Source organism: Lycorma delicatula, chromosome 7 (assembly GCF_047948215.1).
Source record: "Lycorma delicatula isolate Av1 chromosome 7, ASM4794821v1, whole genome shotgun sequence".
Classification (NCBI taxonomy): Eukaryota; Metazoa; Arthropoda; class Insecta; order Hemiptera; family Fulgoridae; genus Lycorma; species Lycorma delicatula.
Window position 1 is genome coordinate 122,420,763 of NC_134461.1, and position 26,908 is coordinate 122,447,670.

A 26,908-nucleotide genomic window follows, 5' to 3' on the forward strand; every position below is an offset into this window, starting at 1 on the left:
GGTGCCTGCTCTGAAAAGAGCGTATACAGGAGTAATCGCCTTAATTCGCCCAGGTAGACTGTCCGCCCTACCTGGGCGAACCTTTGCTCGTTACAGGGTATTTATACCAAAACCCACCGGGTCGATCTAGTGGTTAACGCGTCTTCCCAAATCAGCTGATTTGGAAGTCGAGAGTTACAGCGTTCAAGTCCTAGTAAAGCCAGTTATTTTTACACGGATTTGAATACTAGATCGCGGATACCGGTGTTCTTTGGCGGTTGGGTTTCAATTAACCACACATCTCAGGAACGGTCGAACTGAGAATGTACAAGACTACACTTCATTTACACTCATACCCTTCTCATTCATCCTCTGAAGAATTATCTAAACGGTAGTTACCGGAGGCTAAACAGGAAAAAGAAAGACATAAAAAGGGTATTTACACCAGCAGTCGTTGCCACTTCTTCGCCACGTGCCTTGTAAAACAAAAAGTCGATCGCTTTACAAGGCTCTCTTGAGGCAGATGCATGTCTAAATCAAACACCAGATACCAAAAAGGAACTCGGTGAAAACGGTCAAATCATGAACGATCCACCCCTTTTTATGCAGATGCTGTTAAAACATTAGTCAGTAAGAATTAAAAACCCGGGGAACGTAACCGCTTGACACCGGTTTAAAAAAACACCAAAGCTAACCTAAGTCACGGTAACAACTTTGATTATACGCATCAGAAGGACCAAAGTATAGGATAAGGTTGCGACAATATTTTAAAGGTGATTGCAGAACAACAATTTTTTCATTAAAAAAATTCAGGTTATGTTACCCCTTACTATTCCAGCTATTAACCATTTTTTACATTACGTAGTATTTTACAGCTGTTTAGTATTTTTTACCACTAGTTTCAAAGATTGTCACAGGACTTCTGAAGTAGTTCTGTACCGTCATATAAAATAAATGTTGTTTTTCGGTGTTTAATGATAGAAAAATTATTTAACATTCCCCGTACTTTATTAACATTTTTTCTGATGTCTTTCATTTAAAACTAAATGAAAGATATGCAGCTTAAAAATAATTTTACTGCACTTTAATTAAGAAAGTAAACTATTTTCATTGCCTACTAATTTAATTTATAATATTGCCGTGATTAGTTAGGTTGATATTTTTTTTTTTTTTTGTCTTCAGTCATTTGACTGGTTTGATGCAGCTCTCCAAGATTCCCTATCTAGTGCTAGTCGTTTCATTTCAGTATACCCTCTACATCCTACATCCCCAACAATTTGTTTTACATACTCCAAACGTGGCCTGCCTACACAATTTTTCCCTTCTACCTGTCCTTCCAATATTAAAGCGACTATTCCAGGATGCCTTAGTATGTGGCCTATAAGTCTGTCTCTTCTTTTAACTATATTTTTCCAAATGCTTCTTTCTTCATCTATTTGCCGCAATACCTCTTCATTTGTCACTTTATCCACCCATCTGATTTTTAACATTCTCCTATAGCACCGCATTTCAAAAGCTTCTAATCTTTTCTTCTCAGATACTCCGATCGTCCAAGTTTCACTTCCATATAAAGCGACACTCCAAACATACACTTTCAAAAATCTTTTCCTGACATTTAAATTCATTTTTGATGTAAACAAATTATATTTCTTACTGAAGGCTCGTTTAGCTTGTGCTATTCGGCATTTTATATCGCTCCTGCTTCGTCCATCTTTAGTAATTTTACTTCCCAAATAACAAAATTCTTCTACCTCCATAATCTTTTCTCCTCCTATTTTCACATTCAGCGGTCCATCTTTGTTATTTCTACTACATTTCATTAATTTTGTTTTGTTCTGGTTTATTTTCACGCGATAGTTCTTGCGTAGGACTTCATCTATGCCGTTCATAGTTTCTTCTAAATCCTTTTTACTCTCGGCTACAATTACTATATCATCGGCATATCGTAGCATCTTTATTATTTCACCTTGTACTGTTACTCCGAATCTAAATTGTTCTTTAACATCATTAACTGCTAGTTCCATGTAAAAATTAAAAAGTAACGGGGATTGGGAACTTCCTCGTCGTAGTCCCTTTCTTATTACGGCTTCTTTCTTATGTTCTTCAATTGTTACTGTTGCTGTTTGGTTCCTGTAAATGTCAGCAATTATTCTTCTATCTCTATTCTTGAACCGTAAACTTTTTAAAATGCTGAACATGGCAATTATACCTGGCGATAATGTTCAGTACTCTTTCGTTATGTTACCCAAAAATTCTTGCCCAAATCACTCAAAAATAATTATCATGTTAAAAAACCATATCATAGAAACTAAGATAGATACAGTTCTGGGAGTTACTTTTTTCGATTTCCCAGCTCAAAAACCATAAGAAACAATTGAATTTGTCCCTTAATTGATCTTCCCAGAATTTCAGAAAGTCTTAATTTACCCGGAGGAACTGAAACTCGGGCGTAATCTTTCATCCTGTATAACTCGCTAACGAAGCATTTTCGGACCTATGTTTACGTGAACTTGTTTCTTATTTTTAGCCTTAAGAATGAGTTGTCAAAGTTTGCCCTGTATTTCCTTGATTTTGGGCATAAAAATAATTTTAAAATGAAAAAAACATATTTTTCCTCGCTAATCAAGTATGAACATATTAGGAATTCACTCGATATAACCATTTATAGTTATTTATTTTATAAATATAATTTAATCAAACTTAACCTACGCTCGCTAATGTTCCCTAATTAACACGGTAATGGTTTGAGTATTTAAATAATAAATTCAGTAATTCTAACAATTATTTATTATTTAAATAATGAAAACATTATTGTTAATTTGTCGATGTCAACGAGCGTAGGTAAAAAAATATTTTTTTTCCTTAATTCTCGCCTAAAAATTGTTATTTGTAACAAAAAAAAAAAAAAAAAAAAAAAAAAGGATGCTTAGGACCGCACGGCCGAAGTGAAAACTTGTATGGGATCGCAATCGTTTCGAATTAATATATATATATATATATATATATTACAAGTAGCGTATAAGGATTACATTCAATAGCCGCTTTAACCTTTCACCCCTAGAACCAATTTAAACGTGTTTTTTCCACGATTATCCCGTGTTTGTAGTAAAATTTTCCCGCTGGAAGACTGGATTTGCTGCAAAATACATAATAAAACACTGGTTTCAGACGCCCAGAAAATAGTATATTACTATACTTACAGTGTATTAATATACGTTTAATTTTTCTTCTGCGCAACTTATATACAACATTTTTCACCCGATGCCTCAGATTGCCGTTGTAGCCGATTAGTATAAAGCGTCTTTCCGCTGCGTAGCTCGTAACATAGTTCGAGTCTTAGGGGGCTAGATTTTTTTTCACTTTAAATATTATTTATTTATTTAATTCAAATAACCTTTATAATTAATTATTATAAATAATATTTAAAACGAAAATATTAACCAAATTGACGCCCCTGCGTAATTTCAAACATCCAGCTGGGATTAAGGGAATTTCCCACCGGGACTTCCTATTAAATTACATATATACATTTTTAAAAGTACATAAAATTTTGTTTCATTATTAACTTGACTTATTATTTAGTATTTACAATCAGAGGTTAATAATTATTAATAAATCAATATATTTAAATTGAAAAAAAAGGAGATGAAGTCTGATTCGAACCGATATCCCTTCCTCTTGTAAGATCCAAATATTTCATTAATTAAAATTTTATTGAGCTATAATACTGGAACCGATGAAAATAAGTACCGCTTATAATATATAGTCGAAAAGCTCTCGATAAAATTGATCGTGGATCGTGTTTTATTACCGACATGATTTTTCCATCGTTCCAAATTTGAACGTTTAAAACTCGATAACGAAGGCGTTAACAGAAAAACGGCGTTCACCGTTGTTTTTATCATAAAATTTTAAACCGAAATCACGTATCGTACGTCAACCTTTCTATTTAAAAAATTTAATTTGATTCAATACGGCGGAAAAAATTAAAAGCCCACCGTAATGCCGATTTTTGAACTTTTCTGAACCCCATTTCTTTCTGCGCCCGTACCCGCTTTTTTCGAATTACAATATATTTACACGTTTTTTTTTATGAAGGATTCGGCGATTATATTTCTTCTTAGCTTCCGTCGCCCTATTTTGCGCATATACTAACTGCAGAGGCGTGCCTGTGGCACGCCCTCCGCAGCTAGACCCTGTAGACCGGTAATTGCTAGCGCACAGATTTCAGCGTATTTAGCGAAAGATCAGATCTGTAGGTATTACGTCGGGTGAGTGCGATCAAAACAGAGGGCTAAACGAATTAATTTCCGGATAACCGAGATCCGGTCGATCGAGAGTGTACCAGATGAGTTAAACGATTAGCGCTCGACCTGCCGATACTTACGCCGTTTGAATCGTAAAAATCGGACCAGCGGTTGCCGAAATATTACGGTGACACCCCCTCCCCAATTTCCGAACGGCACCCCGATGGGAACGGATGGGATTATCGCCCAGGGGGGTTGAGAAAATTTTTCAGAGGGCTAGGACCGATCGTTTTTTGAGATATTTGCGATTTTCTTCCAAAAATTCGGATCCTGTTAAAAAGTACTAAATTTGCCCAAACTACGATATATATATATGTGCTGTATATCGATATATATTATAATATAACAAGTATACACCTGACCACTACAAGACATGTACTAAGACATTATTAGTATTTTATTTATTAATTAATATCTGATTTTACTTCTTAAAAATTAAACATTTTTTAAATACATCCAGTTTTCAGTTGGCGCTTTATGCATACAGCTGTTATAACCTCACGTGTAGTTAAGTAAGGTTATTTTGATTATTTTTGGATTATAATAATAATTCAATAATAACAAAAAAATATCAGAAGTTTTAATGAATGTGCGCAGAAATAATGTACTGTTATTTCGTTTTGCAGCTAATTGATTTAACATTTAAAAAGCAAACAAACAATAGTCCCTTTTTCATTTAATCATAATGGGTAAAAACAATTGAATATTCTTGCAATTTGCACTTGTATAAAAAAATTGTAATAGTTAAAAAATGTTATACATCATTTAAACAACTTTTCGGCATTCTACTTCTAAAATTGTAATATTGTGTAACAGACAAACGGTACGTAGTAAATGTGAATCCATTATGCAGTAACTGCTACAATGTTAATGTTTTGTAAAAGTGAGGTTAGTTTTTTCTCGTAGTTTTGTGGTACGTGATTGAATTTACCATCTTATTTGAACTAAAAGGTGTTTATTTTGTGAAAAAATATGATCATCTTTTATTAATTTTTTTGATAAGCGTAAACATTAAAGTGATGATATTTTGGATGAGCTAATTAATACAAATTTTGAAATGACGGTAGACAGTGACTATATAATTAGGTTTGCGAAACAACTTCTGTTTTGATAAGTAAACTTTGAGAGTATTTAAGACACTGTTAATAGTAAAAATGAGGTAACACGTAGTTTTAGTAATGCGAATTTACCAGAAGTTTTCGAAGATAAAAATAATGAGGTTAAGTTTGAGAATCAAAGTAGAATTACTGGTGATAATGTAAGCAAAACTTATTTTTAAATAATGTAAACCAACAAGTTTGCAATACCGACAATAGTATAAATAATGCAATCATTAATGAAAAGCTACTTGGTAACAAATCCTCTCAACATCCAGGTTAGACCTATTTTTTTCTGTTTCGCCTCTGGAACCACAGTTAGGTATTAAATTTCAGAGGATGATATGCATGATTGTAAATGAAGTGTACTCTTGTACAGTCTCAAGTCGACCATTCCTGAGAAGTGTGGTTAATTAAAACCCAACCACCAAAACACACAGATATCCATGATTTAGTTCTCAAATCCTTATAAAACTACCTTTATTAGGATTTGAACTGTACAACTCTCGATAGGTTAGACCTATCTGGAAAAACCAAAGTATTTGAGGCACTGACCGACATTGATTTTTCTGGTAGTTCATACTTATCTGATTTTAATGATTTACATACCTTATCAAGTCTTTTCATACTTTTTTGATGTACCACTTAATGAACAATTAAACTAACTAAACTGTTTGGTTCGTATGTATTAACGCCACCGCAGCTACAGCTTTATTTAAAAACAAAGTAGTCAATCAGATTTTGGTGGAAAATGAACAGTCTCTTTACTAATTTTAATAAATGGTTATTTATATTTATTTATTTTATAAATATAATTTAACCAAACTTAACCTTTGCACGCTAACTTTGACCAATTAGCACCGTAATTTTTTGAGTATTTATATAATAAATTCAGTAATTATTGCAATTATTTATTATTTAAATAATCAAAACACTCCTGTTAATTAGTCAAGGTTAGCGAGCATAGGTTAAGTTTGGTTAAATTATATTTATAAAATAAATAAATATAAATAACCATTTATTAAAATTAATAAAGAGACTGTTTTGAATCTATGTTAAACTCTATATATCGGCCCATTTTCCACCAAAATCAGATTGACTAATTTGTTTTTAATTAAAGCTGTAGCTGCGGTGGCGTTAATACGTAAGTACCAACTGTTTATATTTTCTGTCCCAACATTGCATAAATTATTAAGTATATTAATTATGATGTTGATTGTTAAACTAGAAAATACTAGATCATATAGGGATGTTAATGTAAGTAACGTAGGTAATGTAGGTGAAGAACAACTGTATGAAACCCCTTAAGTGGGGGTTTTAAAATATTTGTACTAAGTGGTACCTCTTGATTCATAAATAATTTTGAATCTACTCTGGTCAAGAAAATAGCTAGATGCTACCTGATGAATTCAATTTAGGCATTTGTGCCAATTCTGTAGTAAGATTAGCTAGAAGCATTCCAATTTGACAACTTTACAAAATGTGTTTTGATAACCTATGCTTCCTTTCAGTTTATCCAGAAAAATTGTAGATTCATGGCATTGGTAAGATCAGATTCCATGAAAGAACAAATTCAAAAGAACAGATTTCTGGATTGAAATTTCATTTCGAAAAAGAAATGAAAAAATCACATAGAGGTGCATTTTTTGAAAATATAGCAGGGTCCAAACCATTTGAAGTGACCCAAGGATGGTTGCTTGATCAATTCAAAAAAAAATAAAACTTTCCCACTTGCTTACTACATGTCTCAGGACCATAAAGCTAATTTTTTTAATTTTTAATTAATTCAGTTTACTTGTGGCGGTCATTTTTGTTATGGTGCACAAATTTTTGCGATTGTAAGGGTTTATGCATAACTAAAAAACTATTGCTCCAGGAAGGATGAAACAAAAAGCAATTTAATCATATTTTATCATGGTAAAAGATTGGCCCAGTGGTTTATTTACCTATATGTCTTCTTTCCATGAGAAAATTACCAATAAAGTTGAACATGAAAAATGGTGAAATTTCACTTTTGGTAATTTTTTTTCAAGAGGCAGGGATGGCATACACAGTTTGAATTATTTTTTTATATATAGGTATATGTTAGTAGTTTTACCATAAATAATATTAATGGTAATATACTTAACCCTTAATTTTTATGAATTTTTGAAAGCTAATTTTTTTTTTAAATTCAGATTTTGGCTTCAAATAACTGTGATGGGGATGGTGATAACAATCTCAAATTTGCACACTTTAGTGTTTTAGTAGATGTTTATGGCAAATAAAAGCGTTTCTTGTGTATAACACTAATAAAAAAGTTAAAACCTCTAAAAAATCATGAAAAAGCTCTTGTGATACCATTTTGACTCACTAAATAAGTGCTCCATGGGGGTTTCTTGCCTTCTTGGCACTTTAATATTTTTTTACTTATTACTACAGTTGAAATAGACTTGTTTGTACCATTTAACTGTAGTGTTCATGTTATAATAGGCGCTTTATTAGGCGCTGCCTAATAAAATGCTTTATTAGGTGCTTTATAGGCGCTGAAGTTATTTCCAGTTGTCAGGAAAATTTATATTGCAACATTCTCATTTATGCTTGTATCATTATTTAACTTTACAGTTACAGACTGGTCAGTCTGACATTAGTCAGTGACCTGTTCACATCTTTACCGAGTGGCTCAAATTTCAAACTGTGTTTGGAAATGTTTATTAAATAAATAAATTTTACTTAATAATATTATATTTGCAAATTTTAAAATAGTTAAAATTTTTACATTATTTTCAAGTAATTTCACATAAAAAATTGAAGAAAAATGTTCCACAGGAATTTATCTGAATGAAGAGTGTCATAAAACAGTGTGTGTTACAGTGCCAAAAGAACTTATTAAAGTCCTGAGAAAGTTGACATCACTTGAACTAACTACAGTGACGGGTCATTCTCACCCAATTTCAAGAGAATTATCAGAAGAGACATCACAGGTGTTGGTTAAGTACACTAAATAATAAACTTTCATTTTTACAAAAACAGGCTATTTCATTGAACAGTAATTAAAATTTTGCTACAATAAATTTTTTATTTGATAATGTTTACAAAAATAAACCAGTATAAAAATAAAAATGAATTCTTGTAGAAAGATGTAGGCTACTCATTGAAATTTCAGTTTCGGTAAGTTTAACAAGCATTTTTGAATCAAAATTTTATTAGGATACTGGTATTGGCTAGTTATAATTAAATTACGACCTATCATTAACAATTAAAAAAAAAATCTTTTAAAAATATTGAAAATATCAACTTCAACAACATAGGGCTAAATATAAAAAATGTAAAGTGTAAAGAAGACAAGAAACCCCCTTGGAGCACTTATTTAGTGAGTCAAAATGGTATCTCTTTTAAGAGGTTTTTCATGATTTTTGAGAGGTTATAACTTTTATTAATGCAATACACAACAAACTTTTTTATTTGCCATAAACATCCACAAAAACACTGCAAGTTATGCAAATTTGAGATTTTTGTCACCGCCTCTTCAGAGTTATTTGAAACCAAATTAAAATTTTTTTTTTAAAAATTAGCTTTCAAAAAGTCATAAAGATCTAGGGGTAAGTAAATTACCATTAATATTATTTATGGTAAAATTATTAACATATACCTACATTCAACAAAATAATAAAAAACTGTGTATGCCATCCCTGCCTGTTGAAAAAAATGACCAAAAAAGAAATTTCACTGTTTTTCATGTTCAACTTTATGGGTAATCTTCTCATAGAAATAAGAAAGATAGGTAAATAAACTACTAGACCAATCTTTTACTTTGAGAAAATATGAATAAATTGCTTTTTGTTTCATTCTTCCAGGACCAATAGTTTTTAAGTTCCCTTATAATCACAAAATAATAGGTGTGGGCACCATAACAAAAATCCCCGCTACAGGTAAACTGCAATTATTTTAAAATAATTTTAAGGTCCTGAAACAAGTAGGAAAGTTTCAATTATTTTTGAATCGCATTCCAAACATTCTGTACCAGTTAAAGTCATAACATAAATTGAACTTGGCCTATCCACAACAATCAGTGAATACTTGTGAAAAAATCAAATTCTTTAATATTTCTTTAATATACAGGACTTACTTCAAATTTAAACTTACTTACAAACTCACTTCATTATGGTAATTGCTTAAACTATTTAAATATTCCATACCAGTATGTAGATTAATGGAAATCTTCTGTAAAGTGTGTTTTTATTTTCTAATTAGTATATAAGAGTGCATGAAACATTGGTTACATTAAAGAAAACAAAACCCTTCATTATTATTTCAATTTGAGAACTTTTTTTTTGTAATACAATAAGTTTTTTTTGTCTTCCATACTCTTAATAGAATCTGACCACAAAAATAAAAAGTTACAACCAAACAATCAATCATAGAGAGGGAGATTACAAAAAACTGTGACCATGACCCATAGTATTGACTACCATGAATTTATTGAAAACTTAATGTGAGAGGTTTAGTTCTAACTTTAAAATCATTGAAACTAATAAATGAAATGCACCACCTTAAAATGTAAAAGGATTTGATTGCCAGTGAGGTTCTCTATTGGTTGTTAAGATTTCATTCTACAATCATAAGGCCTCAAAATTTTAGTAGAACTGTATCAGTATTAGCGGAAATATCATCTCATTGAACTGTTTAAGAAAAACAAATAGTACTTTTCAAACTTCATTACTGAATCTATTTTTCTTTCCTTTCTTATTTGCTGATCATGATTAGTAACTGTTGGTATCTACTAGAATATAATACATTTTTTCAAGTATCTTTATTTCTGCTTTACAGAATTGTCACTAGAACCCAAAAATGAATTTTATGGACCACACTTCATATCAGGAAGAATAAATATTGCTGACAGTTTTTTTTTTTTTTTGTCTTCAGTCATTTGACTGGTTTGATGCAGCTCTCCAAGATTCCCTATCTAGTGCTAGTCGTTTCATTTCAGTATACATCCTACATCCCTAACAATTTGTTTTACATATTCCAAACATGGCCTGCCTACACAATTTTTTCCTTCTACCTGTCCTTCCAATATTAAAGCGACTATTTCAGGATGCCTTAGTATGTGGCCTATAAGTCTGTCTCTTCTTTTATTATATTTTTCCAAATGCTTCTTTCTTCATCTATTTGCTGCAATACCTCTTCATTTGTCACTTTATCCACCCATCTGATTTTTAACATTCTCCTATAGCACCATATTTCAAACGCTTCTAATCTTTTCTTCTCAGATACTCCGATCGTCCAAGTTTCACTTACATATAAAGTGACACTCCAAACATATACTTTCAAAAATCTTTTCCTGACATTTAAATTAATTTTTGATGCAAACAAATTATATTTCTTACCGAGGGCTCGTTTCGCTTGTGCTATTCGGCATTTTATATCGTTCCTACTTCGTCCATCTTTAGTAATTCTACTTCCCAAATAACAAAATTCTTCTACCTCCATAATCTTTTCTCCTCCTATTTTCACATTCAGTGGTCCTTCTTTGTTATTTCTACTACATTTCATTACTTTTGTTTTGTTCTTGTTTATTTTCACGCGATAGTTCTTGCGTAGGACTTCATCTATGCCGTTCATTGTTTCTTCTAAATCCTTTTTACTCTCGGCTAGAATTACTATATCATCAGCAAATCGTAGCATCTTTATGTTTTCATCTTGTACTGTTACTCCGATTCTAAATTGTTCTTTAACATCATTAACTGCTAGTTCCATGTAAAGATTAAAAAGTAACGGAGATAGGGAACATCCTTGTCGGACTCCCTTTCTTATTACGGCTTCTTTCTTATGTTCTTCAATTATTACTGTTACTGTTTGGTTCCTGTACATGTTAGCAATTGTTCTTCTATCTCTGTATTTGAACCCTAATTTTTTTTAAATGCTGAACATTTTATTCCAGTCTTTGTTATCGAATGCCTTTTCTAGGTCTATAAACGCCAAGTATGTTGGTTTGTTTTTCTTTAATCTTCCTTCTACTATTAATCTGAGGCCTAAAATTGCTTCCCTTGTCCCTATACTTTTCCTGAAACCAAATTGGTCTTCTAACACTTCTTCCACTCTCCTCTCAATTCTTTTGTATAGAATTCTAGTTAAGATTTTTGATGCATGACTAGTTAAACTAATTTTTCTGTATTCTTCACATTTATCTGCCCCTGCTTTCTTTGGTATCATGACTATAACACTTTTTTTGAAGTCTGATGGAAATTCCCCTTTTTCATAAATATTGTACACCAGTTTGTATAATCTATCAATCACTTCCTCACCTGCACTGCGCAGTAATTCTACAGGTATTCCGTCTATTCCAGGAGCCTTTCTGCCATTTAAATCTTTTAATGCTCTCTTAAATTCAGATCTCAGTATTGTTTCTCCCATTTCCTCCTTCTCAACTTCCTCTTCTTCCTCTATAACACCATTTTCTAATTCATTTCCTCCGTATAACTCTTCAATATATTCCACCCATCTATCGACTTTACCTTTTGTATTATATATTGGTGTACCATCTTTGTACAATTAAATACAACAATTAAATTTTAATTTATGTACCCCAAAATTTTCCTTAACTTTCCTGTATGCTCCGTCTATTTTACCAATGTTCATTTCTCTTTCCACTTCTGAACACTTTTCTTTAATCCTCTCTTCTTTTGCCAGTTTGCACTTCCTGTTTATAGCATTTCTTAATTGCCGATAGTTCCTTTTGTTTTCTTCGTTCATCCATTAGCTGCAATATATCGTCTGAAACCCAAGGTTTTCTACCGCCTAAGTTCTCTTTATTCCGCCTAAGTTTGCTTCTGCTGATTTAAGAATTTCCTTTTTAACATTCTCCCATTCTTCTTCTACATTTTCTACCTTATCTTTTTTACTCAGACCTCTTGCGATGTCCTCCTCAAAAATCTTCTTTACCTCCTTTTCCTCAAGCTTCTCTAAATTCCACCGATTCATCTGACACCTTTTCTTCAGGTTTTTAAACCCCAATCTACATTTCATTATCATCAAATTATGGTCGCTATCAATGTCTGCTCCAGGGTAAGTTTTGCAGTCAACAAGTTGATTTCTAAATCTTTGCTTAACCATGATATAATCTATCTGATACCTTGGAGTATCTCCTGGCTTTTTCCAAGTGTATATTCTTCTATTATGATTTTTAAATTGGGTGTTGGCAATTACTAAATTATACTTCGTGCAAAACTCTATAAGTCGGCCCCCTCTTTCATTCCTTTTGCCCAGCCCGTATTCACCCACTATATTTCCTTCCTTGCCTTTTCCAATGCTTGCATTCCAATCTCCAACTATTATTAAATTTTCATCTCCTTTTACTTGTTTAATTGCTTCATCAATCTCTTCGTATACATACTCTACCTCATCATCATCATGGGCGCTTGTAGGCGTATAGACGTTAACAATCGTTGTCGGTTTAGGTTTTGATTTTATCCTTATTACAATGATTCTATCGCTATGCGTTTCGAAATACTCTACTCTCTTCCCTATCTTCTTGTTCATTATGAAACCTACTACAAAAATCGCCTTCCTCTTCCCACCGAACCTCACTAATTCCTACTACATCCACATTTATCCTATCCATTTCCCTTTTTAAATTTTCTAGCCTACCAACCTTTTTTAAACGTCTAACATTCCACGCTCCGACTCGTAGAATGTTATTTTTTAATTTTCTGGTGACCCCTTCCTTAGTAGTCCCCACCCGAAGATCCGAATGGGGGACTAGTTTACCTCCAGAATATTTTACCAACGAAGGCGCCTCCATCATTGCTATATGAAAATGCAGAGCCACATTTTCTTGGAAAAAAGCAGCTGTAGTTTTTCATTGCTTTCAGCTGCACAGTACTCAGAGGACTGAGTGATGTTGATATGGCCGTTTAAGTCATTCTGACTCACGCCCGTAACAACTACTGAAAGAGTTGCTGCCCTCTTTCAGAAATCATTCCTTAGTCTGGCTCTCAACAGATACCTCTTCGATATGGTTGCACCTTCGATCCAGCTACTCTGTATCCCTGAGCACTCAAGCCCCCTCACCAACGGCAAGGTCTCATGTTTCATAGAGGAGGGCTATGACAGTAGGAAATGAAATTGGCAGATAATTTTTAGAATGTGGAATTTTAATGGGTGGAAGTGATTCCATCTATAAACAACATAAAACAATTTACAATTCTAATGGGTGGAACAAGGAATTTCACACTTGTTTGGCTTCCAGGTTTGTATGTATTGCTTTAAAATGAAGAATTTGTTATTAAATTTGCTGTATTCATTATGCATTATTTAAAGGGTTAAAATTTCTGAATGGTAGAATCAGTACTTCTTTAATGTAAAGGTTATAGGGGTGAACTCCATTAATTTTCATATGTAAATTAGTTCCTGGGGGTCCCCTTTTTTTAGAATTGAGCTAATTCAAGAATTATGGTGATGAATCCAATTCATCCTTGTTTGTTCAAATTTGTAATTTTGTAATAAATAACTTTCTAACTTGTTGATTCATGAATTACAGTATTTCATCCCATTCTACACTCTAGCAGAAAAATAAATAATATTAGGCAAATATCACTCTACAGTAATGCCGCTGATGCCATAGGTGATATCATAGTTCCAAGGGAACTATGCACATATACATTAATGCCATAGGTTCTGAGGGAAGATCTTTTTTTTTTATTGTTATAAGTCATAAAATGGAAATTGGATTCCATTCAAAAACAATTTATAAAAATTATTAATATGAATACATGTGTGATAAAAGAGGCAAATGTAATTATTAATTGACATATAAACAGTTTTTTTCTTATACTTCATCTTTGTGTTTTAGATTTTAAGTAAAATTTTTGTAAACAGCTTTATAAATTAGTCAATCTAGTTTTCTGGTTTATTTTAATAACCCGAATTTTTATATGGAACAAGTTGATTTATTTAAAATTTTTCCACTACTTTCATTTTTATTTATTTCTTTTTTTACTTTTAAGAATTATTGAATTAATTTTATACATAAAGATTTTTGAGAAAAGAGAAATCTTTGAATTGTTAAGTTGAAATGACACCTAGTAATGGCAGATTTTTAATATTAATCATATCTCAAAGCATGCCATTTAGTTGCTAAAAATTTGTGATGGGATGAACAACATGCCATTACGAGAAATATAAAATTGTTCTATAGAAACAATGACTATATGAAAATTGTGTAGTCTGAATTTTGGTTCATTTTCAATTTGTCAACAGTATCTAGTTTGCCAGCTTACACCATTTGGAAAGAACTTGATCAATTTAAAACAGTGGGCTCAGCACTTGAAAAGGAATAGAAGCTTAAACAATTTTTGAAACCAGAGAAGCTTCACTTAAGAGTATAACATTCTGCCAGATGACTTTCCACATTAGTTTGTCTTACCACACTTTTTATAGAATATTTTTTTTTTAGGATTTAGATTAAAGAATTCCCAAATTCTCTACATTCCACTTACTCAAATTGTATTTTCTCTATTTTTATTGTTATTGTAGTTATTACTAATCATTTTAACCCCTCAAAACTAAAAAAACATTAACTACATACTATGTAGCTGCATATACATTCAAGCCTTTCTCAGTACTGAATGAATAGATTTTAATTTTTTTTTTATTTTGTAAAGGATACTTGTTACTGCATAGTTAGTATCCAGGTAACTTAAGTGAAAGATTTTTTAAACAAAAAGTTACATTGAGTAAATAGATAATTTGAAGATTTTTTTTGTCATTACTGCTTAGTTTTTCTTTTTGTACCATAACATTACTTTAGAGCTAATATTAAGCGATGATGATAGTATATTATATAGACTGATGTCATGGTGATTTTCACAAGTATTTTCTTGTGAAAATTCAAGAAAATTAATGGAACAAGTTAAAGAAAAAATAATCCTTATTTCTGCGTTTCACAAAATTACCTCATATTCTGTAACAGTATCTTTACATTGTTTCTCTGCATTTGTTTTCTTATTTTTACAAAGACAGAGTAAAAAACAAATATATATTCCCTCATTCCAAAGAGTTTTAGCATTAGCACTCTACTTCATCCCACTACGTTCCTTAATATCTCATAAAAAAATAGATCCATGTAATAAGATTCAGCTGAACAAATGTACATCTCACAATGAATAAAACTTAATCAATTTCATTATAACAAGATATCATGTTAGCAATCTTAACAGTTATGGTTACAATTAGGTGTGGTTTTTTTGTTGTTTATTTCAGGGTATAATAATGTACCATTAATGTAGGTTATAGTATACAAGTTATTTTATACCAAGTTATACCTGAAACTGACTCTATAAGGGTAAATTAACTGAAGATCGATCTAGTATTTATAAGTCAAAAAAACTTATACATTTAACATTAAACAATTCTAAAAGTCTCTTCTTAATTAACACAGAAGGTGAATTAACATTCACAATTATAATCGGGTTACAACAAGATTATTCTACTGCCCAATATTATATCATAGAAAAATTTAGTTCTCTTCAGCTATCTTTTAAATATATATATATTTTCTTATTATGTATAAATATTATTTCATGTTTAAACAAATGATTTTTTTTTATCAATAAAAAAACAATAATAAATGTATCCTGTTTTTGTAGGATAAAAAACTTGTTTTATTAACAAACTTTGGGTCCTCTGTAGTAAAGTTATGAAAGTTTAAAGGAAAGTTAAATCTGAAAAGGAACAAAATCTTCTGTCAAGAGGATTCCTGAGAGTTAAGCAGTAAAGTTTAGTTAGGAATAAGACTATACTGCAGTAGGCATTAAAATAAAATTCATGTTTAGAATGTCAATTCTAACTTAGATCTTTAGAACTTTCCAGTTCAAATTAGTATGAGTGTTTTTTCTCTTCAGTAAACATATTTTCATTTTTCTTTTTTCATTTTTAGATGATATTAAGTTTATAATAAATGGAGAAGAGAAGTCTATTATATCATCAAATGGCAGCAAAAAGCTATGTTCTGCAGTTGGATTAAATGACTTATGTGACAAGCTTTGGGACTCTGAATCAAAAATTGCACCATTTGATCAAGATGTAAGATATAATTATTAATGGTGTATAATCAGTCAAGCTCTTAATTAGTATTAGCAAATAATTTATCTCAAAACTGGTTGAATGGATTTTACTAAAGAACAAATTTTTAGATCGGTAGATTTCATTCTTTTACATTGCAAAATTTATTAAGTCTAATCTGATTGATTAGAAAACAAGCGGTTCTTTTACTTTTTAGAACCAAGCTGCTTGAAGTAACATGCTGATTATTACTGTTTTATCTAGTTACATTGCATAGTTACTCTGTAGTAAGTATAACAATATATTTCCATTTATTTATGATTAACAAAATATTTATTTTGAAGCAAAACTTCACTAACTCAAGAAGTCCAAGGATACAAGAGACTTAAGTATACCTATGAAGTACCTAAAAATAAAACTTAAGGATCTAAGTAAAGAATCCTATTCTATCCTTCCTTTATCCACTGTATCCATATATTTTATATTCACCCTATGTTCCTTTTTAAGTTTTCTCCTTCTACGTACATACTATCATACTTTCAAATTTGGAACCCAAAATTTAATGTTTACAATTTACATTAATTTTTTTTACGACTTGTTTATCTATTAATACTTATCCCTATATATTATCCAGAGTGATTCAGGAGTAAAGGTAAATAATTTGGAAATTGATTTTAGAGCTTGAAATAAGGAAAAAGGTTCATACAAACTTATGTTCCAGAACACTTTATCAAGTTAAGGCTAGAGAAGAATTTTGCTTGAATTTCAGATCCCTCACTGAAATGAGGTCATACTGAAATTTGCAAATTTGGATAAGGGAATACTGAAATTTGGGTAAGGGATAAACTTGATGGTGTCTTATGTTTTTTGACCTGAAAAACCAAATCAAATGATGTATCTTCCGTAGTTTTCATTATATTTAACATCAAACAGAAAAATTCTGTGACAAAAAAAAACAATTTCTTTAGGTTTGAAGTACAATAACTTTATTAAATAACTGATGAAGCATAATTTCAAACAAAATAAATTCATTCATGGCTAATGTGCTATTTATGAATTGTGAACACAACACGGAATTCTAAGAATTTCATATACTTATTTATAGTCTACTCTAATCATGCGACACCAAAATCATGGGTAGACACAACAAACCTTCATGAGGGATTGAAAACACCAGTATCCAAGGGCTCACTATTAATAATTGTTCATGCTGCCTTTGGTGTTCTTTATCACAGTAAAAGAACACTTAACAAATTAACTGTTCTTCTGCTGTGATGAAGACTGAATTATATGATATTATAAAATTACATAAAGAAAATCAAAAGAAATGTCTAATAGTTAACATTTTTGATCGTTTAACTTTTAGGAAATTTAATTTTAAGAAAATTAATGTAATAAAATCTATAAAAGCAAAAAAGAGTCAACTTTCGTTCTTAAAAATATAACAGAATAATTATACTTAACAATGTTAAGGATTTGTAAAAATTAAAAACAGCTGATTTCAGTACATTTGCCTTTTGAAAAAAGGCAATTTTTTCTTTTGAAAAATAGGTCAGCAAGACTAACTATAAGCTTCAAAATTAACTTGAATACTAGTCATTGTTGTCATAAAATTATGGTTACATGTTGCTAATAAACGTTACTTTTTTTCTGTTTAGCCTCCAGAACCACTGTGAGGTACTACTTCAGAGAATGAATGAGGATAAATATGTATGAATGTAAATGAAGTTTAGTCTTGTACAGTCTCAGGTCGACCATTCCTGAGATATGTAGTTAATTGGAACTCAACCACCAAAGAACACTGGTATCCAGATTAGTATTCAAATCTGTATAAAAGTAACTGGCTTTACTAATAAGCGTCGGTGGTTTAGTTGTTTTTGACATAATTATAATTGTGTTTAATTATTTTTGAGAATCAAATTATGTTGTGTTTTTACTTTGTTGTACACTAAACTGTAGATGCATCAGCACATATGTTGGCTCAGGGACTGAATGCCTATGTACTAGCATTTTGCATGCATTGGCCTCTTTTACAAGCAAACTAAAAATATAGTCATTTTAGATGTCTTTTATGGTGTGGTATTATATAAAAAACAGGTTTCATAAACTTACTGTACTGTATGTAATTGTTGAGTTTTATTCTAAATTATATATTGATGTTGTGATCTAGACCTACTTCCTGTTGTATAGCAACTAATTATAGTAGAATCATTCATGGCTAATGTACTATTTATGAATTGTTGTAAACACAACATGCAGTTCTAAGAATTTCATTTACTTATTTTTAATCTACTCTAATCATGCGACACTAATATCGTGAGTAGTCACAACAAACCTTCATGAGGGATTGAAAACACCAGTATCCAAGGGCTCACTATTAATAATTGTTCATGCCGCCTTTGGTGTTCTTCGTCACTGCAGAAGAACACTTAATAAATAAAATTACACAAAGAAAATCAAAAGAAATTTCTAATAGATAACATTTTCAAAAATTATGGTCACACATTTCTACACTTGCCACCCTATCACCCTGACTTAATACCATTGAAATGATTTGGAGTTAAGTGAAAGGGCAAGTGGCTAAAAAAAACACAACTTTTAACATGTTGGACATTCTTAAGTTAGCTGAAGAGGAATTTCATAAAGTGTCTGAAGCTGAGTGGAGTAATGTCTGCGAGCATATTGTCAATTTTGAAAAAAATACATTGAAGATGAACATTTATATGATGTGCACATTGATAACTTTGTGATAAATGCAAATTCAGAATCGGACACAAGCTCTTTAGAATCTATGGACAACAGCAACTTTGAAATTTGCTAGTTTCAGCAATAAAGTGAGTAGAAAAAATAATTATTTAAAATACTTTAAAATAATAATAATAATATTAATTGGGATACTAAACTAGTTTTACTCAAATAGCATCGTATGTATTTTTGGTTATAAATATCGTTCATATTAAACTGACAATTTTTTCAGTTGGCCTAGCACTGTGCCAAATGTTTGCTAAATGCTATTAGTTTTTTGTGCCAACTTACGTGCCGATAGTTCTACCTACATTTATCCAACTGAATCTGAATTTAAAAAAGTGAGATTCCATTTTGAACTTTTTGTTTTGAAAACTGCCTCTCTTCATTCATGCAGAATATGCTGATTTTTTGTGTACAGCTTTTACGATGGAAATTCTCCAGCTGCGGAGGAAGAATACCGATGTAGATATTCTTCCTCCAGAAGAGTAGTTCCAAACTGTAAAGTATTTTGTAGAATTTTTAATAATCTTTGTATGCATGGTACACTTCCCAGCGCTAATGTTTCATCTGAACATCAACCAATATATAGTAATGAAAGGGAAAACATTTTTCAGATGATAGACCTTAGTCCCACAACAAGCATGCGAAAAATCTCTATATGATTTAACACTTATACAAAGTATAATATGGAGGACATTACATGCTCATGGACTTATCATGTATAGAAAGTTCAAGACCTTTAGCTTGGTGACCGTGTCAGATGAATGCAATTTTGTCAATGGGTTAATAATGATAATCACTTAATTCTGTTCATAAAATTTTCAGACAAAGCTATTTTTACTTGTATTGGCATAAAGAACACGTGGAATTCGCATAGTGATATGAAGAAAACCCACATGCTGTAGTTGAATCAATTTTCCAGCAACGATTTTTAGTAATTGTTTGGTGTGGGATGATCGATAACCAATTAGTAGGCACTTTGACACTAAAACAGTGTGTCACGGGGAGAAATTATCTAATTTTTGAACAATGAATTTCTTACAGTGAAATGAAATTCATTTCATGTACTATCATCTTGGTGGAGCATTACAAATTTCATAAATGAAGTAAGACAATTCTTAGATGAAAAATTTACTGGTAAATGGATTTGGATTTAGAGGGCTGGCAAATCAACCACCTAATATCAGCGAAATCATTCTAACACAGGTATGGTCATGCAAAATTATAAATTTTACAGATTTTAACTATATTTTCTCTTAATTTTTTTTAAGCATAATTTATTTAAAACTACAGGTGTAGAAAAATTGTACTTTACTGTAATTAAATTGTACAGATCTGTAATGTATGCAAAAAAGCAATACAAAAATTTGTTTTGTCTCGGTGCAATTATTAACTTCTTATTGTAAAAAAATATTTACGATGAATAATAATTAATAACAAAAAAAATATGAAAAAATATCAGAAGTTTTTAATGAAATAAAATTTTATGTACTTTTCATTAAAAAAAAATGTGTAAATATAATTTAATAGGCGTACAAGGAAGTCATGTGTGTTGTCCACTCAGATTTTTAATTTTTACAAATTCATAACATTCTTCTGTTAAGTTTTATTTAGTTCTGTTTTTAATAAAATTTGATTTTGTTTTGTTTTTTATTGGCTTTACATATTTATTAGTCATTTAAAAAAGTTGTAGTACTTCAAATAAAATAAAGTGTTTTCATCAACACATGTTAATGTTTTATGTTGAATGTCATGAATACTATGGGAGATGCAGTTCTTAGAGCTATTTTATTTGATTTTTCATTTCAAAATACTTAAAACCCAACAAGTTTGCCTCTTATATGTAATGCCTTACAAATTTCACTATGAACTCATTTCCACGGGGAAACTGAAATCTGAGCAAAATGTTTCTCTGTAACTCAAACAAAGTGTTTTTGGACATATGTTTGTATGGACTTTTTTCCCTATTTCAAGACTAGAATCAGTTCCCAAATTATTTCATCTTCCTCTTGAATTACTTTTTTATAAATTATTTACTGAGCGTTTCATTTTAATAGCCCCAGACAATTTTCTCGTAAACTACGCACAATATAAAAAAATGAACTAAACAAAAGTTACTCAGATAGGAGGAGAGCACCTTGTGGTGACCTTGGATTTGAACTTGACCTTGAACTTTATTTCAAGGTTAACACAATTTTTCAAATGGAATCACCTATTTTTGACCCCACCAATGAAAAGGGCAGAAAATTTTACATTGAAATATGTTGTCAGAATATGACCTTGGATTTTTTTTTTCAGAGTGTTTCATTTTAATCGTCCCAGGCAATTTTCTTGTAAACTACACACAACACAAAAAGTTACCCAAACAAAAATTACTCAGTTTGAAGAGGGGTATCTCATGGTGACCTCTTATTTCATGTTGAATATGATTTTTTCAAATGGAATACCCGAGTTTTGACGTCACCAATGAAAAGAGCAGAAAATTTTAAATTGGAATATGTTGTCATACATATGACCTTGGATCTTTTTGAAGGTCATATTGGTAACAATCAGAGATAGTATTATACAATAGTGTAAAGTCATTTTTATGCTCCTTTCCACCTGGAATATAAATATTCCAGGAATATTGTATGACCTTTACAAACGTGTAATTTGTATAACACTATCTCTGATTGTTAGTCTATGATCTTCAAAAAAAGATCCATGGTCATATGTGTGACTACATATTTCAATGTAAAATTTTCTGCTCTTTTCATTGGTGAGATCAGAAATAGGTTATCCCATTTTAAAAAATCATATTGACATTGAAATGGGATCAAGGTCACCATGAAGGGTTCCCCTCTGATCTGAGTAACTTTTGTTTAGCTTATTTTTTTGTATTGTGTATAGTTTAAGAGAAAATCACCTGTGGCGATTACAATGAAACACCTTATATATGTATCCTGTATTATTCTGATCTTAAAAAAATATTGTTGAATATGCAGTTTACATACAGTCTGTTCATAAAATAATAGTGAGGTTTTAAATAGAGATAATTTTGGAACAAACCACTGCAGAGATATGAACTGTTAAATAAAAAAGAAATACTCCAAGTTTATGTGTGTGAAAGCTAGCGCATGGGCATTGTGTTTTCAGTACATGCAAGCAGCATGTGTGTGTTAATCATCATGTTTGTGGTGAAGAGGAATGTTCAGTGTGTATTGTAGCTTGCTAAGTTTAAGTTAAATGTGTTAAGAGTGAATACCATTGTGAGTTCAATGAAAATGCCATGAAAATAACATTTGACAATGGAACAAACAAATCAAAGAAACAGGCAGTCTACTGAAGCAAACACGTCCAGGATGGCATCAGTGTCTGATTAAAGGATTGAAGCAGTGTGAACAAGTTTCTTGCATAGCCTGAAGAAATCAAATCTGTGTGGAATTATTCTAGATAGTTGGGCATTTCTAAAACAACTGTTCACAATGTGTTAGGTTTCAAAATCATGTCAGTAAGATAGTTGTTTCACTGCATACAAAATTCAGGCGTTACAACAATATTACCCACATGCTGTAGACATTTCAGATAGGTTAGAGCAGGATGATGATTTTTTTAAACGATTTCATTTTATTGATGAAGCAACATTTCATGTTTCTGGATGAGTACATCGGCATAATGTTGTTTGTATATAGGATACTGAACTTCCACATAACGTTATTGAACATCAGCATGAAGTGAAATGTGTTTTAGTAAATGTGTGATGCACTATTGGATGAGACAGAGTTATTGATCCCCTTCTTTTATGCTGAAAAAACTATTGTGGGGAAAATCTTCCTTAATATGTTAGAAGGATATGCAGCACCCCAAATACCAGAGAATTCCATTTTCCAGTTTGATGGAGTTTCTCCACATTTTGTCAATCATGCAGCATTTTCTTAACAAAACATTTCCTCAGCAATGGGTCAGATGAGAAGGGTGGATTGCCGGGCATCATAGTCTCCAGATCTTACTGCAAAAGATATATCCTGCAAATATATATATATATATATATATATATAAATAAAAAAATAAAAGAAGGAGATAAGTATCTTAAATAATTTACTTTTTCTTTTATTTCACACAATGAAATTTTTTTTATTTCTTACACAGAAGAGCTCTCAATCTCCATTTATGCAGAAAAATGTTGTTACTATGTTATCTGCTTTTCCACTTCTCTTACCAAAGCATGTACTACCTTTCAATCACCTGAAGATTCATTAAAATACACAGAAGAACTGTCAGTTCCAAATCCTTTGAGGAAAAATCTATTTTAACACATCTCTATTCAGGATGTTGAAATGAAAAAAATTAAATGTTCTTTAACATTTCTTCAAGTAAAGTGAAATTTTCCCAGATTCTTTTTGGTATTTGGTGATAAATATTTATCTCATTTTCAGTTATGGAAAATCCAATCCTTAGCTACATTTGAACAATACCAGGTCTTTATTATTCTGTTTAGGTATTCCATGTTTGCTACATTAATATTCCATTAAACTAATTCACACTCTTTAATTTTTTCAACCTTTATCATAATACAAAAGGTATAAACACTCTATTCTATTTAATACATGCAATTTTGTTTGATAAAGCACTAAGTTTTAGAATCATCTCAATTTGACCATGACACACTTTCAGTGAATTAGAACCTAAATTCCTCTCCATTTCTTTATTCTCTCTCTTCCTTTTTTATTTAATATTTCTCTATTATATCCTTGAGAAAAACAGTGCCTCCTGCAGCATATTCCAAGATAGTGTTTCTTCTGTTTTTTAATACTTGCTTCCAATTTTTATTTTCGTATTTATTGAAAAGTCTTTGAGAAAACATAACAAACATACCATGAAAATTACTACAACAAATACAGCAATTAACACTTCCTGTAGCTCTTTGTACTGTTTTTAAATACATTATGCAAAATACATAAATACAAACTCAATATTTAAACAGAACAACAAATTTAACTCAGTAGAAGAATATTAATTTTAAATGGTGGATCTGAACAACAAATAGAAACAAGTTGGTTTAAGTGCACAAAACAGTTAACTTTTAAATACTGAAAATAAAGAATATCTCTGCCCAGACAATCATGAATCTGTAATACGAGGGTGAATCAAATATAAACAGTCATTTTTTTTATAAATTTTTTGATTAATAATATTCACAATTCATACTTTCATCATTTCTCTATATAGTCTCTTTCATGGTCTACACACTTTTGCCACCGATTTGGAGGTCTCAATATTCCTTGTTTATGAAACTTTTGAAGTCATAAAAAGTTGTTTACAAGTTGTCAACCAATTGTGCACACACTCCTCAATTTTTTAATCATCCATTTCATATTTTTTAAAATAATAATAACAAACAAAGGTCAACCTCTTGCACCCATTAACATCTACCTACAGCAAAACTACAAATAATGTATTGAAGACAGGAGTCCTCAAATCTGCTCTAAACTAGAGACATATAAATTATAGGATTTAAAAATATCCACAATCCTGCCACTCTTTTTGTTAATCTTATTAAAATCTACATTTAAATTAGTGCAAATGACAATATTACGCCTTCCCCTATCCAATTCGGTTAAACTTTGATTAAGAAGATTGTGTAATTCATCCAAATCCCCTTGTGGTGAGTGGCACAGTGATAACACTTATCATTATGATAAGACTTACACAAGGCTTATGGTCATACCAAAACTGCTCAAGAACCAAAAGCTTATTCCGTAACCCATACACAGCTGAAGTTGCAATAACACTACGTATTTTGTTTTGCATAATTATTACACAAAATAATATTTGTTTGCTCTTTTTAAGAACCTGTTTTAATAACAATCTTGCATAATATTAAATAATAGCAAAAACATTTTTTGTGGGTAATAAGTATTTTATGTTTATTGTTCACTAAATTTAATAATTTGTTGTTTTTTTTGAGATGAATTTATATTAGAATAACTCCCGATGTACAATATTATTTTAATTGATTATTACATACTCAAAAATAGCGATAGTTTTTTTATGTAAACTTATCCTTAATTATTTATTATGTCTACATCTAGATAGAAAAAAAATTAATGTTGCGGTTTTGCAACTTCAGCAGTAATGAATATTCAGAATGTCTCAATGTTATTGACATCTTTATTCATCACATAAAACATTGTCTTACATTGATCTTCTGAAGAAAAACCTTTGCTAATATGTATGGATTTGTTTAACACCTTTCAGAAGATGAACAGATGATACCATACTTTGGTTGCCATTCTTGTAAAATGTTTATGAAAGGAAAACATTTGTGCTTTGACTACAAGGTAAAGTGTTTATGTTGTTCACAAAAATACTTTTCAACTTTTCCTCAAGTAAAAGAAGCAGAAGTAAATTCTAGCCTTGGATTAGGTGCTTCAGTTGTTCAAAATTTATTGCACTTGTAGACAATCCTGGAAAGCACAGCATTTAGATTTTTTAGTTCATATAAGTTGTTAAGTTTACTGAAGAAGGAAGACTTTTTTGCAACTGGAACAGTTAATGAAAATAGAATTAAAGCTTGCCCTTTGGAAAATTCTTTATCTGTGTATAAGGAACCTCATGGGACATATGATTATCTATTTGATACTACCAATTCAATTTTTATTATAAAGTGGAATGAAAACTATCCTGTTATTGTAATTACAAATTTTCACTCCAGTGAACCTCTGAATAATTTCAAAAGTTATTCTTAGGTAAAAAAAAATGAAAATTTCAATCCAACAGTTGTATTGCTATACAGGTGGTGTTGATTCACTGGACAATGGTGTCAGCAACTATAGAGTGACAATGAAAGGAAAAAAATGTGGTGGCCTTTGTTTTAAACTTTCTTGATGTAGTTTTAGTAAATTTGTGGAAGCTTTATCAATAGGTCCACAAAGAAAAAGTCAAGAAACTAAAATTTTGATGATTTGTAGTTATCGCATTATCATCAAAGGCAAATAACATGGACGAAATTGCTATTCCATAAATGCAGAGACTTAGGTGACCAATAGTTTTCAACTGCAACAACTCAGCAACACTAAGTTGACAAGCATCTTCCTGAAAAAAATGTAAATTAACAGAAGAATCTACTGTTGAAAAAGAACAACAGCATTTTTGTATAATAAGTGTAAAGTTGGACTTCACCCAAAATGTTTTATTGATTACCATAAAAAATAGACTTGTTAAAAATTAAAATGTAAACATTTGATTTATATTGCATCCTAATTTCTGTTGTTTAGTTTTTATCTAGATTTTAAAAAATATAAAAAAATAATAAGCCAAGTGAGTTTGTGTTAATTTAGATACCCTTTCCTGTTGAAGTTGCATTTTCATAACATTTCATTAAAATATCTGATAGTAAAAAATCACATATATGATTTGTAAGCATCTATAAACCTAAGAAATCATTTTGCAAGTAGAGTGCGGCAAAATAAGGGTTAAACAATGAATTTTACAATTAAAAAATTACTGTCCTAATCACTCATCTCATTAATTTCTTAATGATATGACAATTCATTAGTTATAAACAATTTTCCACACAAAATTGTTTTGTGAACCATTAACAATTCTACCAGTCTGCAACTACCTATTCAAAGCTGTCAATTTATTTCCTGTTATTACTTTTTGTAACTAGATAATTTCAGACATTTTTTTGTTTTTAAATTTACTAATACTACTTGTACTAGCCACTAATACTAATACTAGCCACTTTTCAAG

At 30.8% G+C, this 26,908-nt stretch overlaps 1 long non-coding RNA gene across 6 annotated transcripts; it reads left to right on the plus strand.

Moving 5' to 3' along the window:
- The first annotated feature begins 4,818 nt into the window (after positions 1-4,818).
- Positions 4,819-26,467, plus strand: LOC142327625 (uncharacterized). Of its 6 annotated transcripts, none has more exons than XR_012757038.1 (4): positions 5,133-5,661; positions 16,302-16,447; positions 20,219-20,380; positions 25,412-26,467. It is a non-coding gene; the product is annotated as an uncharacterized LOC142327625 (long non-coding RNA). The 6 variants fall into 6 exon arrangements; XR_012757036.1 differs by lacking the exon at positions 20,219-20,380 and adding an exon at positions 18,085-18,230 and having other exon boundaries at positions 5,134-5,661; positions 25,950-26,467; XR_012757040.1 differs by lacking the exons at positions 5,133-5,661; positions 20,219-20,380 and adding an exon at positions 4,819-5,109.
- The last annotated feature ends 441 nt before the right edge of the window (positions 26,468-26,908 follow it).